This window comes from Triticum aestivum, chromosome 2A (genome assembly GCF_018294505.1).
Source record: "Triticum aestivum cultivar Chinese Spring chromosome 2A, IWGSC CS RefSeq v2.1, whole genome shotgun sequence".
Lineage (NCBI taxonomy): Eukaryota > Viridiplantae > Streptophyta > Magnoliopsida > Poales > Poaceae > Triticum > Triticum aestivum.
Window position 1 is genome coordinate 392,190,360 of NC_057797.1, and position 14,019 is coordinate 392,204,378.

At 45.7% G+C, this 14,019-nt stretch overlaps 1 long non-coding RNA gene across 1 annotated transcript; it reads left to right on the forward strand.

Annotated features, from left to right (window-relative positions):
* The first annotated feature begins 4,720 nt into the window (after positions 1-4,720).
* LOC123188776 (uncharacterized) lies at positions 4,721-8,657 on the forward strand. The gene is made up of 2 exons (XR_006495198.1): positions 4,721-5,401; positions 5,802-8,657. It is a non-coding gene; the product is annotated as an uncharacterized lncRNA (long non-coding RNA).
* Positions 8,658-14,019: the final 5,362 nt, after the last annotated feature.

Sequence of the window (14,019 nt, forward strand, 5' to 3'; positions counted from 1 at the left end):
AGTGATATACCGATGGAAAGCTGCTGTAAACACGCAACTTTCCCGTGTTGATCATAGTTCCATACTTGCGATGATTTTAAGAGTTTTTCATGTGAAACTCATTCAGTGTAGTAGTTGAACTTCCTGTTGATTTCACGTTGAACTTCTTTGACGTATTTTCGTTTGTAATTTTCTCATCCATTTGTCACTGTTACACAAATGATATTTCAAATAAATATCAAAGTGCTCCACTTTTTCAAATTGAACTTCTTGGTTTTATTCTCTATTAATGAGAGAACCTGAGTTTTATTATATACATTGAACTACTCCTTTTTTAAAAATTGAACTTCTTAGTTTCAATCTTTAGTATTGGGGAAAATATGAGCTTTTTATAAACATCAAACAACTTCATTTTTTAATTACGACTTCTCGTATTTTGTTCGTAATTCTTCACCCGCTCATCAGAGATGCACATAGTTTTGTGTGTGTTTTTGCACAAGTAAATAGACGGCGAACCTCCTTTACAAGAATATTTGAACTTCTTGGGCCGACCTCATGAACTTCTAGCTAAAGTCTTTTTATTCTTTTTTTCTTATATGAAACACGCTTCATGTAGTAGTTGAACCGCTGGTTGCTTTCACTTTGAATGTTTATTTGCTCTTGTTTCAAATTTTAGTGGATCCTCATCATATTCGGCGCCCAGAGGTGCAAGGTGGCGGTGTGGTGTAGCCGAGATGGGAGCCACAATGGGTGGCGCATGGGCCGGTGGCCGAGGTATGATAATACCGCTCGAAAAAGCTTATGTATAGAAAACCGAGTTACTTGAATTTTGAACTACTCTGTTATTATAAATTGAAATTCTTGGTTTATTCTTTAGTAACGGGAGAAATACGAGTTTTGTGACAACATCAAACCACTCTACTATTATAAATTGAACTTCTTGAGCTACTATATTTTTTTAAGAAATGCTGAGCTTTTTATATACATTGAATTACTCCGTTATTTAGTTTGAATTTCTTGGTTTTATTATTTTAATAACAAGAAAAATCTAAGGTTTTAATATACATCAAAATATTCTATTATTTAAAATTGAACTTCATAGTTTTTACTTTTGCTAGAAGTATTTTAATGAACATCCAACTGTTGTGGTATTTAAACCTGGACGTTTTATTTTAATTTTTAGAAGCGGATATTTTTTCTTCTTTTTTAATAAACTTCGGACTTCTCTAATTTAAAATTCTGAACTTCATGGATTTTTTATATGTTTGTCTCTTTTATTTTTGGATACCCAATGTATGTGTGTTTTGCCGTAAGCGGAAATTTTGAACTATCCGCGACAGAGAATATGAAGTTCACATCTACATTTGTATTGTCTTCAAGAAATGCTCGCTTTTCTGCTTTTAATTTTGAACTTCTATGCTCTAATTTTTTGTAACAATTTCATGAAGAAGAAGGAAAACAACCACATATTGTCTGTCAGAGAGCAACTAGTTGGGGAAACCAACCAACACATATATTTTTTGTCTCACACACACACGCGCGCGCGCACACACGAGAGAGAGAGAGAGAGAATGAGAGAGAGAGAGAGACCAAACCCAGCACGCACGCACCAATACACTAATTTTTATTTAATAATTACTTTTGTAATGCTCTTTCTTGATTTTGAAATTTTATGAAAGTCTTCTTCGAACTTCTAGCCTTCATCTTCCAGTCCCCCCGAGCTTTCAGTTAGCTGAAATTTGAAGTAGCATTCAGTTGTCTGAACTTTAAAGTATACTACTCCAGTTCTAGAGCAACCTCTCAGACAAAAACAATTCAGTTTTGTACCAAATTGCAGAGCACCAGGATGTGCTCACGAGCGCCTCATGTGTTAGCAGTAGGGCGCCGAAGCTTCCTGGTAGGCGTTACATCCTACATGTGTTGAGCGGCACTCACCTGTTGTTTAGCATCACAAACATGTGATGGCCAAGGCAGAGGTAATCAACTTATCTACCAACAATTCCATTTCACTTTCGAATCCTACGAAAAGCAATGACACATTCTCCAGCAAGCAATTAAATTGAATTCATCTGTGCCATAGAGATGGACATGTTGGCGGGGATGTGGAACTTTGTTGGCGCAGTCCTGCACCTTTAGGAAGAGCTTGTAGACCTTGGTGGCGACCGAAGACATGTTAGGCCGCGCCGCGCGGTCCTTGGTCATGCACTGCAGCGCCTCCGCCCGTGTCAACGAGGAAGGAGTCCCTGACGCAGGCTGTTGCACGGACACCAGCTCCAGCGGCAATACGCCGAGCTGCAAAAAAATTCTGTTAACATCATGGTTCATAAACTACTATACATTTGTAGTTAACATCATGCTTCACAAACTACTAGACGTTAGTAGGACACATGGTTCACTGGGAGAGACAAGCAGAGAGAACTACAAGTCTTTTTTTGCAGTGAACACTATAATCTTTTACAAGTCTTCTTGAGATATTATGGAAATAAACTCTGAACTTGTAACGTGATAGAAACTGAACTTCGGTTCTTTTGGATATTTGGGAGACTGTGTGAGTTGCGTCCGCACAAGCCACCAGCTAGACACGTGTGGGAGAAGAGAGATCGAAAGTAGGCTTCTGTATATATCAGATCGACCACGGGAGTAGCAGCTTCATATCACAAGTTCAGAAGAACGTTCTACGGAGACTTCAAAACACCAAGCAAAAAGGTTGAAAGTATATAACCAACAGCAGCAAGTCATGCAAACTAGTGTGACAGTCGGCGTATAGCCGTAGAACTTGGCATACATCTATAATAGAACTTGACGGCGGCCGGCGTATAGCTGTACTATAACTTTCACCAAACGTCTTTGCACTTGGTGTATAGTCGTAGTAGGGCTTCCACATCACCTAGTTAACAACAGTGGCACAAGTGCACAACCACTGTGATGGCAGAAATGAAGATAAACGCAATCATGAAACACTACACGAAAATTGAATGATGCTTGAAGATCCACACAGAACTGAAGTTGTAGAGCTCACGGAGCTGAATATGGCGAACTCATGCAGTTCGAGACTCTTGAGGAGCAGGCAACCTGGGAGGTAGACGCGACTGCGCTCAAGCCTCTGTTTGCTTCCCCAGCCATAAGAGACGACGGCCTTGTTAGAAATATGAGCAAATTACTGCGAGATTTAATCCGAATAAACAGAAGATAAATCATGACCACAGCAGCAGAGATTAAACTAATCATGCGAACTAGCATAGCAGATGAACATATCACATCTAGGGCACATACTAGAAGCATGAATTCTACCACGATCTCGAACAGGAAAGATAGAATCACATACGGTGCAGCGGGTGCAGCACCGCCGGCGTTGACGTTGTCGCCCATGTCGTCGAGGACGAGGTTGCCGAGGTCGGGGAAGAAGTCGTCGTTCGCGAAGTCGTCGCTGCCAGCAGTCGCGCGAGTGCGCTCCCCAAAAACCTGATCGCTCCTCTCCCGTACAGGATCACGAGAGGCAGGGTTTCGGAGGCCTGCTGTCCCTTCTCGCGGTGCACGCCGGAAGGAGGGATGGAGAAGACTTGCTTGGCGGCGCAATGATCTGGAACGGTGGTGAGAAACCATACGAAGCGGCGGCGGCTAGGGTAGACGTCTGCCTGACTATATAGTGCGAGCCGGGTAGGTCGTGGGAGTAAACCCCACGTCCGAGTCGTCATGATCCAAAAGAATCAGAAACGGTTCTGTAATTAACGCATCCGTTAATTATTAATTAATGACTCATTAATTTTCCCATGCAACAAAAATATAGACAACGTGCATAGCTCTGTCCTCAGCTCGGCTCAATCCCGCAACCCGCGAGCGAGGAGGAGGAACGCACGTGTAGGTCTCCTCTTCTCATGCTCATACAAGTGGTAGAAGAGCTCACCTTATAAAGAGGTGCAACTCTGTCTCAACTTTCGGGGTGGGACTAAACTTTAGCCTCACTCACTTCACTCACATGTGTGCATGAATGGGCCAAGAGAATTTCAAAATTTTAGTTGAGATTTGGGCCAAAGGCCTAGTAGCAAAATTCCAACAGGCCTCAAGCACGACCGGAGCCAATTCGTCTGCAGAGGAGGCCGCCATGGCCGTGGGATCGGAGCTAGCTCGTCGCGGGAGGTGGCCGTCGGCAGCGTCATAGGCCATGGCTGCGACGGGCATCTGCAACAAGTTGGGATCCAGTTTACATCGCGCGGTGCTGGCGAACGGCAGCAACTGAACACGTCCACGACGATGGGTTGGAGCTGGAGGATGCGTCCACGGCGGCGCACCTCACCGCTGCAGGGCGGAGCTGGGAGAAAGCGTTGGGCGCATCGCCGGGGGCCCAGCAAGACCAGGAGGAAGCAGGCTGAGGAAGGTAGGTCGGCGGCCCCTGTGGAAGGCGGGGCGGCGGCGCGCCAGGGCAGGCGGGCGGGCAGCACGCTGGGCAGGGCGGGGCGGTGCGCTAAGCAGGGCCGACCGGCGGTGGGATCGGGAAAGTTTGGGATGAGGTGCGGAGGCATTTTTTTTCTCCATTATGCTGGTTCGGGAGCATCGCGCCAGCTCCTATATAGGGTCGCCTATTTTCAGAATAACTATTCTAATCCTAAAATTAGAATAATGTTACTCTCTTTATATAGGGCTGGGCTATTCTGTTACCCGTAACAGAATATTATTCTGTTACCCTCGGCTCTATATAGGAGGGATCCTACTAATCTGAAACTAACAGGAAAAATGTGTCCATCTCCCCAACCCGATCCCCCACCATCGCCACGACCAGCTACTCTAAAGCGCCTCAGCCGGCCCCCTCCCCCAGCGCGCCGCAACCGGCCCCTTCCCCCAGCGCGCCTCCGCCGGCCCCTGCCCAGTGCGCCGCAACCGGCCCCTTCCCCTAGCGCGCCTCTGCCGCCCCTTACTCCAACGCGCCACCGCCGGCCCCCTACTCCAACGCGCCGCTGCTGGAAACCTGCCGGGCGCGCCGCCGCCCCCTGCCCCAGCACGCCACCACAACGATCTCCCTTTCCCAGTGCGCCGCCGCAGGCCCCCTGGCCCAGCGCGCCACCGCCACGACCTCCCTCCCCCAGTGCGGTGCGGCCTAGCCCCTGCCTCCGAGTGTCGCCGGTCTTCGCGCACAACTGTCCCACTGCTGCCTCACACACCAACTCTGTACTGAGGCTAGCACGGTGGTCGATCACCGAGGGATGGCCGGTCCTTGCCACCAGCGGCCGCACTCCCGACGTGCTGAGCGATTGGGCCCATAGAGGCTTGCTCCCATCCTCCTCCTCCTCCCAGAGTACGATGGCAATGGCGACAACATCCATTAGATCCTCCTGTGCCTCTGCTCGCCTTGCTTTCACCACCGGCCAGCCGTGCAAATCCATGTAAAAAAGTTCAGGCAAAATGTGGATCCCTGTACAAAGTTCAGGTTAGTTCAGTATAAAAAGTTCAACTAATTTCTGGCAATGTTTAAGTTGAGTGAAAAATTCAAGCTCAGTTCAGTCAAAAAAATTAAGTCAAAAGTTGCATGAAGCCCATTCTGCTTGCGCTGGTGCGCTCCTGCTGTTTGTTGCTGCAGCAGGGTGATGTGAGTGTGAGAGAGAGATAGCAAAATGGATCTTCCACATTGACTAACTCGTGACACACTCGGTTCAATTTCTTGATTTAGTTCAATTCAATTCCTAATTTTGTTTCAGTTCAACAACTGCTATCTCTCTTAGTTTTGATGTTTAATTACAAAGTCTATGTACATTAACAGCAAACAAGTTAAAGTATCAATAAATGGAAGTTTGGGTATAGAGAATTTGATGCTTGTTGGGTGTATACAGGAGTATAAATGGATTTTCTTCTTGTTGAACGAAGTTGAACTTGTCATTATGCTTCACGGCTGGGGGTGGGAGGCGTGCGGCGGCCGGAGGTGGGAGGCCGTTCAAGTTTGCGTATTTCGCTCGGCCAGCGCTCGACGAGGAGCACCCCGGTCTCGCTCGTGTGTGGGTTTTGGAGTATATTCTACCGATGTGTTCTGCTCTCCTCTATTTTCAACTGAATCGTGCTGCCATGTGTGGATTTCCCCTCTAATTCCACAACAAGTTGAATCCCGCAAATTCTACTGGTAAGTGCAAGATTCAGTACTGTCCATTTTGATTTTCTATAAAGAAGGCCAATCATTCTTGTTGCTTCACATATACTAGTATACGGGAGTACTAGAATCCATCCACGAAACAGTCAAGCAACCATGGATATCAGCCCACCACTGTGTTGCGGATGTGATCTTTGTGCGCTTTTGAGTATTGTAAAACAATTGTATGCTTCTGGTTGCTGCTTGCTGCCACTGCCGAATTGTGTAGGTGCAAAAAGTTTCGTATCACAAGTTCAAAGAGGGTTGTATGCAAGTTCAGAAGTTTGTTTGGAGCATCTTTAGGTGTTTGTTGTAATGTAGAAAAGAGTTTTTAATATTGAAAACAAACCTAGTGAAAAAATGTCCAGGCGACCATCATGCCTGCCTCCTGACCCTCGCCATCAGGTCACGGCCTCTTCCGCCGTCAGGTCGCAGCCTCTTTCGCCATCAAATCGCAGCCTCTTCCTTCTGCAGGTCGCCGCCTCCTGCTGCTGCAGGCCATGCCCCATCCCCCATTCTCGCGTGGTCGCCAACGAGGTATCCTACTACAACGGTGGTCACCGCCCAGAACTCTCTCCGGTTCTTTTTGATCTACTTTTGCACATTTGTTCTTTATCTCACGCATTTTGTTATGTAGGAGGTGAACAATTTTTGATCCTGAAGTTTCATCGCATGATTTTTTGTCTCTGAATTTTGCACCAATTCTTGATCCTGGAGCATCAATGCTTGAGCACTGATTTTTGTGTGTTAGGTGGGTGTACAGTGTGTTGGGCATGTGTTTTTATTTTATGTTCTGAGCAAAAAATCGACTACAAAAATTGTGTCATGAAAAGTTCATGTACACCTATCGAGGTGGTTCTAAAATTAAAACTTTTGAAGTTAAAAAATAGGAAATCAGTTATTTGGTTGTGGAGGTTCTTTTTTCCTTGAACTATATAAGAGTTCAACTTTTGCTTGCTTTTCAGTTCAAATTTTGCGTTCTTTTCAGTACATCAACTTTAATGTGCAGAACATCGAGGAAATCTTGAAAAATTATATGTGCACTCTATGTATTTTCTTATGCTTACAAGAATTCTGCACTCATACTGTTATGCATCAGTTCAAGTTGCTTGTGGAGTTTTATATATATGCAATTGGATTAGAGCACCATGCTCTCAACTAAAAGTTTGAAAAACCATTGCTTTCAGTTCTGGTAACATATATTTTTGTTTCAGTTTTGCTAATTCTTTCTCCAATGGCCTTTATATATTATCTTTCATATGTCTTACTATATGAAAAAATGTTGCCTTCAGCAAGCAATATTGCTCAGTTTTCTGGTTAAAAAAACAGACAACATGGATTACTACCATGGGAATTCAAAGAAATGTCATATATAAAAACAGTACAATTTGTGAGCTTCTTGCAGACTAATGATGAGTTACTAGATAAACTAAGAGTCATCGTTTGTGGGCTCGTGGCCGGAACACGAAGCTCAAGTTGTGGTCCAGTATGTTAGAAAATTTTAGTTCACCTTCGTAGGCTTTTTCACTTCATCTTATCAAAAGCAAAAAAAATCAAATGTGTTTCATAGGATTTGCTATATATGTGTACACCTTTGTAGGCTTTTTCGGTTCAAGTTTTGCTAGCCAAAATAGATTTGTGGCAGTTCAACATAGTTTGTTTTCAGAAAAGCTCCTTGGTATTTCTTCGGCTGCAACATGTACATGCATCCCTACAAAAAAAATGGTGAGCATACTGCCAGTTGCACGCTGCTGCCCCCATCCTCTGCATTTTTCTTATTGGAGCCAAGTTGTTGTTGCTAATACGTTTGGATTTGATAAATAAGAAAGAGAATAAAAGGGACGGGTGAAGAGAGAGCAAGTACAGGAGAAAAATTGTGGGAGCCAGGCTTCTTGAAACATTGCATCCGAGTTGATTCTGGCTGCCTCACGAGTTTACAACTAACTTATTTTTGTGTGGGTTCGTGCAGTCCTATAGGTGTTTGTGTTCATGCCTACAAGTGATTTGTTGTGAAGTTAGGCAAGATGAAGCTGGGACAAGGCCGAACCGTGTGGCAGAACTGCCTCCTTCTAGTGCGTCGCCTCCTCGTTCCAGCATGCCGCCACCGCCGCAACCCTCCACCGTCAAGGTCGCACGTGTGTCGTCCTCAGTCCAACCCCATGGCATTAGGGTGGTCGAGTTCGTCACGAGTAGCAGTCCATGGCTGCCGGGGTTCAACTTTCCTCATCACGAGGCTTGTACTCTTCTCCTATGAGCTCTCTCTCACTTCTGTTGTTCATTTTTACTGCTGCTTCAATTTCCTTGTGATGCAAAATGTTGCTGATGAACATTACTGGTTTATATTTTATATGGTCGTTTGGTGCACAGGAAACAGTGTGTACACCAAATTTTGGGATTTGATTTTGGAAGGTTCACACATCCGTATTAGAGAGATTCATCGGGCACAATTTTGTAAGGTTCTAAAATTCCTAGAGCATCAGTCCAACGACATATGGGGGTATATTGTGTTCCTCCTGCGATTTTTTGTATGCTTGTATGTACAAAAAAATGGTAGAGTTACTGCTTTGATGTGTCGTGGTGCAAATGTTGTTGATGTTCAAAGTTTGTGCAGAGAAAGACTTCAAAAACTCGTGTCACCAATGGAATGAATTACTAGAAGTTCAAATTTGCTAATATCTACAGTACTGGTAGTTCATTTTGCTACTTATCCCGTCTGTCTATAGTTCATTTTGCTAATAAATATTCTTCTACATGTCTTTACGTCGGCCATAGAACATGTATTCCTTTTGGAAGTTAAGTTAATGTATTTCATCTCTTTTGATCAGATTAATGCTTGATTTTGGTGATGGCAATTTTTATCTTTGATATCCTGAAATGAGCCAGTAACTTAGAATTTTTTGCTAGCTTTGGAATTGTAATGTGACGCCCCAAGACCGGAGCTTCAGATGCCTTCCATGTTTCCCAGTGTTGTCGGGTGATTTGTTTTGGTTCGTTGCATCATGTCATCATGTCATAAGTCTTTTGCATCTCAACTAAATAATTTGTGTGGATCTTCGATCCATTTAAATCGAGGAAAGAGTGACTTCACTTTATAACATTATCCTCCCAATATTAGGGAGCTATATTATAAATATTTCCATTCTTTTGGAATTCACCTTAACACGCTTGCAAAAATAACCCTATGCCTTTTATGCCTCGAGTTGATCTCCAAACCTTGCCCAATAATTCTTTTCCCTTTTACTGGGGATCCTCCAAAAATCCGAACATTTTTGGACCTTCCTAACCCTCACTTCTTATTTGAACCATTTGAATTTAAATCAAATGAGTTTGAATTTAAACTTTGAAAAATGGCCACTCCATTTTTCTTAGATTGTGCACATTTTTGCGAGTCCGGGAATATTATCCGCATGCCCAAATTCTTCCTCTAACCTTCTCTTCTCTCTTTTCCTTTCTCTTTATTTCTCTGTTATTTAAAAGAAAAGGAAATAGGACAGAGCCCAGCAGGCCGGCCTCTAGGGCCCATCCCTAGGCCCAACCAGCCGTCGGCCTCCCTAGGTCAACTCCAGCGCCGGCCCATTGGCCCATACCGCCCTCCTAACCCTAGCCGCAACCCTAGCCCGATCCCCTCGCAGTCTCCCTCTCCCCTCGTTTGGTCTTTCCTTCCAGCACCGTCAGAGAGAGAGAGATCGACAGCGCCAGGGTGCCCGGTTCCTCATCTCTCAATTTCTCGCTCTCTCCCGATCCAATCCCCAGCTCTCTCCCTTCGATTCTCCTCCTGGCGCCGCCACTCATAGGGAGAGAGAGTGCAGCGCCACCAGGCCGCCGTCCCGCGCCCTAAGCTCCTCTCGCCCCTCTGAATCCTTCTGCGCGCCTCGGCCTCCTTCGCCGGGTGCCATGGCCGCTGCTGCTATGCTCCCAGCGCGCCGCACCCTGCTTCTCCTCCCACGCCAGCGAGCCATGCCCGTGCCTCCATGCCCGCGCCGGCCAGCGTGCTGCCCGGCGAGCCCCTCCCTGGTGCCGCGCCTGTTTCCCCTCCTGCATCGCCTCGGTTCTCGCCTGAGACGACGTCGAGCGCCCGGAGCAGCACCTCCCTTCGTTCCCTGCACCGCTGCATCGCCGGAGCAGAAGCTCCATCCGCCCCGACCTCCGTCTCCAGCAGTTGCCGGCGAGCAAGCCGCCGCCGCCCGCCTCGTCGCGTTCCCCTCTGCCTATGTCCGCCTTGTTTCGTCTCTGTTAGGGCCTGCCTCCTGCCGCTGATGCGCTGCGGGACCTCGATGCCCAGTGCCACATAGTTGGATTTCTCATAGTCACCACCGAACCCGTTTGTGTACTTTTGCTGTCGGATGCGCCAAGTCCAGCCGGTCCGGGACCACCTCAAGTTCGACCACTGCACGGATACGCCAAGTTCGCCTACGAAACGTGCACCCTACCGTCGACCCCGTGGACGTCAAGATCCTCGCCGTGACCTCGTGTACGTCTACGTGATGAGCCGTCAAGTTCCACGAAGCTCCAAGTTCGACTACATTGTGAGACGAAGAACACCAAGTACCTCTCTGTTAATGAACATGCACCACTACGCCCGGAGGCCTCGAATACCGTCAAGTACCTACACCGGCAAGGCTACACGGACGTTCGTTCCACTACTAAACCGAAATGACAAGGTCGACTATGTTTTGTTGCCCCGTCCGGAGTCGTCAAGTACCCGAAGATCATATTGGCACCAAGTACATCTACCGCCGTCTTCGGAATCGCTAAGAACGTCAAGCACCCCTTCGAGATGACGAGACCGACAAGTTCAAATGACCCCAAGTACCTCTCCGAAAACGAGACGCATACCGCTACCGTTGCAAGAATCGAGACCGACAAGTCCGAAGATGCAAGTACCACTCCGAACCATGTACAACGACCGTCGCTGAAGACCCGTGTAACGCAAACGTCAAGTTCAACTACCGTCGCGTGAACCGCTACTTCCCACGACGACCCCGTGAACAACTACTTCCCCTTCGACACGTGTACCCCTACCGCCGAACTCGATCTATTCCGATAATGCACGCTTCGAAGGTATAACCCCGAGATGACCGTCCGAGAACGAATGCTTGCGATGTTTGAGATGCTCGTGTTTGCACCATGCCCAAATTGTTGCTCGTTTCCTTGTCGCCAAATCGTGGGACACCCGGAATCCGGGAGCGCCCCACCATCTTTTGCACGCATCCACACACTTCTCCTTTGCATCGGTATCTCAATCGAGTTACCGGAACCGAAACGTTGCCATGGCACCGTTTTCGTTATCGTTGCCGTGGCACCCTTTTTCCTTTCCACCACGGTGACAAATGTTTCATAATGCTCTTGTCAACTTTTAATAAAAAATGCATAAACTTGTTCATGTCATCCGCATCATGATAACAACAATTAAAAATGTTTAGATTGTTGTTGCACCAAATTACTAATGCATATGGGGATTTATCGGATTTGTTGTTTGTTATCTCCGGCCCCTTTTAAATTGTTTAGATGGTATAGTTTTGTTATGTATCACCTCTTGCCATGTTTAAACAACATTTAATATTGTTGAGTACCTAACTAAGAGAGAACTAAATAATTGATGTGGTGTTTCGTCAATATGCAACTCGTTGCATATTGAGCTCCACTTAATATGTAGAATTGCTTGTGCACTTTTCCATGCCATGAACATTTAAACCGGACATGCATCATACTTGGTTGTGCATCATGCCATGTTTATGTGGTGGTTGTTTACCATGTTGTTTGCTTCTTTCCGGTGTTGCTTCTTCGGATTGGTTCCGATAACATTGCGTTTGTGAGGATTCGTTTGACTACGTCCGTTTGTCTTCTTCATGGACTCGTTCTTCTTCCTTGCGGGATCTCAGGCAAGATGACCATACCCTCGAAATCACTTCTATCTTTGCTTGCTAGATGCTCGCTTTTTTGCTATGCCTATGCTACCATACCTACCACTTGCTTATCATGCCTCCCATATTGCTATGTCAAGCCTCTAACCCACCTTGTCCTAGCAAACCGTTGTTTGGCTATGTTATCGCTTTGCTCAGCCCCTCTTATAGCGTTGTTAGTTGCAGGTGAAGATTGGAGCTTGTTCCTTGTTTGGAACATGGATATTTGTTGGGATATCACAATATCTCTTATTTAATTAATGCATCTATATACTTGGTAAAGGGTGGAAGGCTCGGCCTTATGCCTGGTGTTTTGTTCCACTCTTGCCGCCCTAGTTTCCGTCATATCGGTATTATGTTCCCGGATTTTGCGTTCCTTACACGGTTGGGTTATAATGGGAACCCCTTGACAGTTCGCTTTGAATAAAACTCCTCCAGCAAGGCCCAACCTTGGTTTTACCATTCGCTACCTAGCCTTTTTCCCTTGGGAGTCGCGCATCCTGAGGGTCATCTTATTTTAACCCCCCGGGCCAGTGCTTGTCTAAGTGTTGGTCCAAACTAGAGCCCCTTGCAGCGCCACCTCGGGGAAACTCGAGGGCTGGTTTTAGTTGTACGGATTGCTTATCCGGTGTTGCCCTGAGAACGAGATATGTGCAGCTCCTATCGGGATGTCGGCGCATCGGGCGGTCTTGCTAGACTTGTTTTACCATTGTCGAGGATGTCTTGTAACCGGGATGCCGAGTCTGATCGGATTGTCTTGGGAGAAGGAATATCCTTCGTTGACCGTGAGAGCTTGTGATGGGCTAAGTTGGGACACCCCTGCAGGGATTTGAACTTTCGAAAGCCGTGCCCGCGGTTATGGGCAGATGGGAATTTGTTAATGTCCGGTTGTAGAGAACTTGAAACTTAACCTTAATTAAAATGCATCAACCACGTGTGTAACCGTGATGGTCTCTTCTCGGCGGAGTCCCGGAAGTGAACACGGTGTTGGAGTAATACTTGATGTAGGTTGTTCTAAGATCACTTCTTGATCATAGTTGTTCGACCGTGCTTTTGCCTTCTCTTCTCGCTCTCATTTGCGTATGTTAGCCACCAAATATGCTAGTCGCTTGCTGCAGCTCCACCTCATACCTTTTTACCCTACCTATAAGCTTAAATAGTCTTGATCGCGAGGGTGTGAGATTGCTGAGTCCCCGTGACTCACAGATACTTCCAAAACCAGTTTGCAGGTACCGATGAAACCATACAGGTGACGCAACCGAGCTCAAGGAGGAGCTCGATGAAGATCTCGTTCATTGTGTTGTTTCGTCTCAGTTGATCAGTAGTGGAGCCTAGTTGGGACGATCGGGGATCTGTGTAGCATTTGGGGTAGTCTTCTTTTATTTTGGTTCTGTAGTCGGACCTTGTGTGTATATGGATGATGTAATGCTTTATTCATGTAATTGTGTGAAGTGGCGATTGTAAGCCAACTATGTATCTTTTTCCCTTATGTATTACATGGGTTGTGTGAAGATTACCTCACTTGCGACATTGCTTTCAATGCGGTTATGCCTATAAGTCGTGCTTCGACACATGGGAGATATAGCCGCATCGAGTGCGTTACATGTAAAAACACAACAAGTTCACAATTTAAAAAGTTGTAAGTTCAACACGACGTCCTAGATAAGTTTGAGAAAAAAACTCAAAAAAAATAAACCCCACTGAAATTCAAATGGTAAAAGTTCAAGTCATAAAATGAGAGAAGTCCAGAAAATAGTTGAAAAAAAGTTAGTTAAAAAAACACACAAACATTTTCTTTAAAAAATGGTCATTCAGTTCAGTGATATAAACCATGTAAGCTTGGGGACGACAATACTTTGAACCGTTGAAAAGTTACGAGGAAAACCATACAGAAAAAACAGAGTAAGTCTAGTCTGTAAAAATACGCTCAGTACAAATCCATGCGGACATCCGTTCAAGTACTCTTTTTTTGGAACCATTCAAAACTACTGTCAAAAATATCTCAGTACAAACACATACATACAT